This window comes from Balaenoptera borealis (genome assembly GCF_965194805.1).
Source record: "Balaenoptera borealis genome assembly, chromosome: 4".
NCBI lineage: Eukaryota > Metazoa > Chordata > Mammalia > Artiodactyla > Balaenopteridae > Balaenoptera > Balaenoptera borealis.
The window spans coordinates 59922692-59928699 of NC_138861.1; the positions used below are offsets into that span (position 1 = coordinate 59922692).

The following is a 6008-nucleotide window of genomic DNA, read 5'->3' on the forward strand; positions in this document are numbered from 1 at the left end:
GGTCTCGCGGTTGGGACTTTGGCTGGCAAATCGAACGCTCATTTCACTATATTTCTCTGACAGTACAGCTGCAACAAAATTTTATTGTAATATATTTCTCATTGTAAAGAAGTCATTTGTTCCCTCTATACGGGTTAAGAAGTGTTCATTTATTCATTTACTCATATGTTAAAAATAAAGTGTACTGGGTATTTGCCATGAGTTCTAAGCACAGCACCAACTCCATAAAACAAAGAATTCTAACTTACTTAGCTTTAGGAACTGCCTTTTGGAAAGAAGCAGAGGAACTTGATCAACTAACTGGGAAGACTAAAATAAATAAAATAAAATTCCTAAAATTTTTATAAGGCTCCTTTGTGAATAATAATCAAACTAGGCTTATGCCCAAGGAACCATTTCAGTACTAGAAGAGAGGTCACCGACAGCTTTTCTAAGAGCCTTGTTTTCAGATGAGACCAAGGTTAAGTGTTGAGGTACCTGTCTGAGGCCCTATAGCTCATGAAAAGCCAAAGAGTCTGTTTACCAGACCAAAGTCCCTGACTCGGAGTTCCGTGTTCTTTCCAGCATTCCTTTCAGTTCATAGTATTTTTAAGGATAGCTTATCTTCTCTCAGTGGAGGGGCCTGAACTTTCGTAAATGAGGGAAAATGGCATGCAGAAAGGGGAAATGCAAAGTCCACAGCAGGTCCAGGCCTGATCAGGAAAGGACACAAGCTCCCTAAAGACCCTTCGCACCGCATTGACCCTTTCAGTGAGCACACGTGCCGCTATGCCTGTGGTTGTCAGCATGGTCAGTTGCTTGGATTCTGTGAAGTCCTTTGGGGACTTGAGTGACAGATCAGCCGACTGGGATTGAATTAGGTGGCACTTTGTTTTCCTCGCCCATGATTTGTCTCTAATGAAATCCCGAGCAATTCAGATCCTCTCTGCTAACTTTTCATTGAAGTCTACTGAATGGGCCACATTTCCAGCCCTTGTTTCTAGCACTGAGGCTATTGGCTCTAAAAGCCTCCATGGAATGAGTCATGTGCTTGAAATGATCCTGGGGGAACCCAACAGGCAAGCTGCCAAGTCACTTGCAGGTGGTCTTTGACTAAGAGAAGTACCTGAAAATTAATGCCTCACTGATTTCAGGCCATTCTTGGAATCCCAGAATATTTTAATTAATTACCTGTTTTAATTAATTAATTAATTAAATGGTTAATAGCTAAGCACCTGGGTTATTAAGGGATCTATGTTCACATGGATGTTATGGTAGAGCCCTTAGGAGCCAGTGTCCTGGAATAAGGCCTTTCCTATTGTGTCCTCCTCCTTTAAGGGTAAGGATCACAGCGGTATACAGTGTCTTATTCTACAGCACACATTAATATTTCTGAAATAAAATGAGTATACATTCCCACTAATTAGTATGTGAATGAATGTTCATGCTATATTCACATGTGTTTATGATGCTAAACTCATATTATATAAAATACCTTTTAAGTAGTACCATATCTGTATAAGTAATATGCTTATTCTTTTTTTTTTTAAACGCATTGTTTACTTTGTTTATTTATTTATTTTTGGCTGTGTTGGGTCTTCGTTTCCACGCGAGGGCTTTCTCTAGTTGCAGCAGGCGGGGGCCACTCTTCATCGCGGTGCGCGGGCCTCTCACTATCGCGGCCTCTCTTGTTGCCGAGCACAGGCTCCAGACGCGCAGGCTAAGTAATTGTGGGTCACGGGTCCAGCTGCTCTGCGGCATGTGGGATCTTCCCAGACCAGGGCTCGAACCCGTGTCCCCTGCATTGGCAGGCAGACTCTCAACCACTGCGCCACCAGGGAAGCCCAATATGCTTATTCTTAAGTTCATTCTGGGTGTATATCCAATTATTCTCTTAACAGTGAAGTATGATTTCCATCAAATCTTCAGCCTGCAAAATGAGAATCTTGCAAGAAAAAAAAAAAAAAAAAAAGAGTTCAGGAATTCTCCCTACCTGGAAAGATTATGCGCCAAATGAATTGGAAAGGAGAAGCAAGTATGTAACTCACTGATTCATACAGAACCTCAAAGGGCCTTTGTTTGTGGCCTAAGCAAGGGTTCAAGTCGGCCCTCCTGATCTTTGGTTGTTTGCCCATCCCTGTTAGTTTTCACAACAAGGTGCTTTGCACATTTCCAATAGTACAAGGAAGAGCTTCTTCATGGCTCCCGAGTCCAGCGCCATTCTTATCCTGCCCATCTTTCTGTATTTATTTCCTCCTCCACTTCATTCCTTTCTTGGTAATCTTAACCCGCTAAACTCATTTATTTTTTTCCCTAGTCTTGGAAATTTCCTCCAACTTTCTCCCCATAAATGACGAAACCTGCTTCTTGTGGTTCCACCAAGCATCCTTATATTCTACAGAAGGGTTAGGACTAGGATTAAAGGAGTTTTTATTTGCTTACAAACCTCTAGAATAGGAGCTGAGTTTTTGAGAATACCAAACAACTTTTGAGCGCATTAGAGAGTTAAAAAAAAAAAAATCAAGGCACATAGGACCTGTTAAAGCATTTAAATCCAGAGTTTCTTAATCCTGGCCCATGGACTCTTGCATGGTTAAGAATGAATTTGAAGGAGTATGTGTGTCCCTTGTAATTGGAAACAACAAAAAAGTATGAATCGGTGGGGAAAGCTTTCATTTATTTTCACAAGATTTTGTGATCCCAAAGAGTCCCATAGTTAGCTCTATAGTAAAAAATTCAGCAAACCAGAATGGCTGGAAATTTGGGATTTCAGTCATTCTCTCCTGCTCCCTTTAGTCTCTAAACAACTGAGAATTGAAAAAGGTAGCCCAACTGAGCCCAGAGAATTAATGGTAAACCTTGACTGAACAAGGATAGTAGGACCTGAGCCTCAAATGGGGTTTCCTACTTCCTCCCTTCTGAATTAAAGACAAGTAGGACTAAAGATGTGGACTCGCCTGACCTACCCACCTAGTTACAGGCAGAGAAACTGAATTAAGTTCAGCCTGCTTGCTCACAGTTATCCAAGGAGAAGGAAGAGAGTAAAAGTCGGCAGGTCCGAGAGCCTTGCCTTTGCAAGTCAATGACAACCCGTCTGATAACCAAGGGCCAATGGATTTTTACCTATTACTAATTCACCAAGTAGGTAAGTCATTCACCTTATATGAGGGAGAATCAAGTAAGAAGGAAAAGGAGAAAGTGGAAATATTATAATACCAAGGGGAATTCACTTTGCCTCTGTGGAAATGTGGTATGAGAGTTAGGGTTCCCGGCTAACAGGAAATGTGATGTACATCACTCACAATCTACTTTTTGTTGAGCCCTGTGGAAGTAAACTTAGTAACCTCAGAAATACAGCCTGTGCATTAACCAGAAGGAAAGGCTGATAATGTCTGTCCTCTACCCCTTCCAATATTGTGCCTAATAGAGCTCAGCATGGAAGTTATGAGAGCAAGACCAAAGCAAGACACCTGCATCCCATTCCTAAACCCATCATTTGTGAGCAAGTTATTAAAACTCTGTGCCTTAGTTTCCTCACGTGTGATATGGGCACTTAATATTTAATAGGGTTGTTGTAAGGAATAAATGAATTTATACATGCAAAGTGCTTAAACCTCATTTGACCATGGTAAACACTCAATTAAAGCTAGTTGTTACTTGCTAAAGCTTTGCAGTTTGTCCAATAAGAAAGTCTTTCAGACATTGTTCTCCTATCCATACAATTTTATGTGTCATAAATTTTATTCAGAAAGTCTTATCCATACTGTGTCCATTCATCCCACTTTCAAAATTATCCACAAAATGTCCAAGGATTGTCAAAATGATGGGATGCTCTACAGCATTAAAAGTCATATTATAGAATAATATTTAATGATATAGGAGAGATATTTATAATATATTTCAAATGAAATAGAATTTTTAAAGCAGTGTGAAAAGTATGACAATTTTTTTCTTAAATAACAGATATATGTTGATAAAGTATTTGGAAGAATGCGACAACATTAAAAGAGACCATAATCGTCACTTAGCCTAACCTCTCCATACTACACAGTTTTCACTGCTGCTACCTATTCTCTCTTGCCACATTTTCAGACATATTTTTGGCTTACATGTTTTCATTCAGAAATGCAGGGGCATCAAAGTCTACTGTTAGATTGCTCTCGGATATTTCTTACTTGCATTAAACAAAATCAACCCTTAAAGGATTGAAACAATAGAAACATTTTATTTTCTCTACAGTACCAGGGTAATTACATTTTTGAATGGATAAGCTTTAAACGCTTAACTAGAGTTTCAATTCCCCCCACCAGTTCTCTCTCCTCCAGGCTAAGCCTTTTGTGTTCTTCCAAGTTTCTTACCTCTCTCAGTTGGCAGTGCCACCACCCTAGTTCAATCTACTTTTATCTCTTACTTGACCCATTGAAAGTCTTGAGTCACCTCAACAATTGATCTGCTTCCTCCCTGTCCTTCTCTAGTTCATTCTCCAAACAATGTAGTTTGTTAATCCGATCATGAGACTTTCCACTTTTAAGTCAAACTCCCCACTGCACTCACACAAGAATCTAAACGTCAATGCCCTGTGGAAGATTTGGCCCACTGTCCCTCCCTCATTCTGTCCTCATCATAGCTCCTCAAAGGGGCCAAACACCTTCCCACATTGTCTTACTAAGTGCCCCTATACTTCTCTTCTCACACTGGTCCCTTCTCAATCTTTAAGTATTTAGCTAATTCTCAATACTTTCCCGTCACTTCCTTGCTCCTATTCTCCCTTCCCTCACTGTTAGGTAACCATTCTTTTGTTTTATGTGACTTTTTATATTTAATTAACATAAGTATTACTTAATATAATTTGTGACCTTTGTAAAATGTGTATTTACTTAACGTAAGGAAATGTGAATTGTCTTGGTTTATGTCTTATTTGCTTGAGCACTACCTTTAAGAATTTTTAATTTAGAAAAGTCTACCCGTACTACTATGAGTACACCTCATTTGTTTCTAATAGCTGCATTGAATTTCCCAGTATGCACCCACCACCTTTGACATTTGCATTATCAGGTAATAGACACCTAGATTGCCTCTAATTCCCCCCTATCATAAGCAACACAACAATGAACATCCTCATGCAAGTTCCTTCATGGGCTTACACGTCTCAAGAATATGTTCACTCTGGGTAACAGGGTATATTTATTTTTAATTTGATCAAGTATTATTATAATGGTAGTCCCAGGCTAAACTCCGACCAGTAATGTTTAAGGATCTCTATGTCCACAAGCTTCTGCCAACATTATCCATCTTTCTATTTTTGCAAATTTGATGGGCATAAAGTGATATCCTGTTTGTTTTGTTTTTTTTGGTTTCTATTTCTGCCATTTCCAATAAATTTGAACATTTCTTTATATGCAGGACCATGATGTATATATAGATGTGTGTTATATACTTACAAGAGTGTCCAGCCAAGAATGTGAGTGGGAGCTGAGTTCCAGCCAATGCTCTGTGTGCTCTGGCATGGGACTATAGCTATCTAGAGGAAGGTCTGACTTCCATTAATTCTGATCAAAGCAATATCTGGGTTAGCACTAGTCCAGATAACACACTTATTAGTCACTTAGGTTTCAAATTCTAAGAATTCCTTGCCATATCCTTTCCCCTCTTTAAGCCGAAAGTCCTGTATTTTCTCGTTGATTTTTAGTCATTCCTTGCATATTATAATCCCTTTTTGGCTTCAGGCATTTCACATATCTTCTGCATTATGTCAAGCGTCTGCCAGATTTGTCCATGACATTCTTTTTTTAACCAAATTTCTGAATTTTGACATAATCAAAAATAGTCTATTTTTCTCTTCATGTATTTTAATCATGAGTTTTTGCTTAAATCCTTCCCCAATCTTAATTCACAAGGGTATTTTCCTGCGTTATTTTGTATTAACTTTATAGTGTTACATTTTACATTTAGATATTAAATCTTTGTGGGAGCCACCTTTGACTGTGCTGTAATCTTTTTTTTTTTTTTTTAATTTATTTATTTTTTTG

General features: G+C 38.8%; 1 long non-coding RNA gene across 1 annotated transcript in view; it reads right to left on the reverse strand.

The window, feature by feature from the left end:
• LOC309627970 overlaps window positions 1-6008 on the reverse strand; it is a 749424-nt gene that overhangs the window by 719876 nt on the left and 23540 nt on the right. The window lies entirely within an intron of this gene.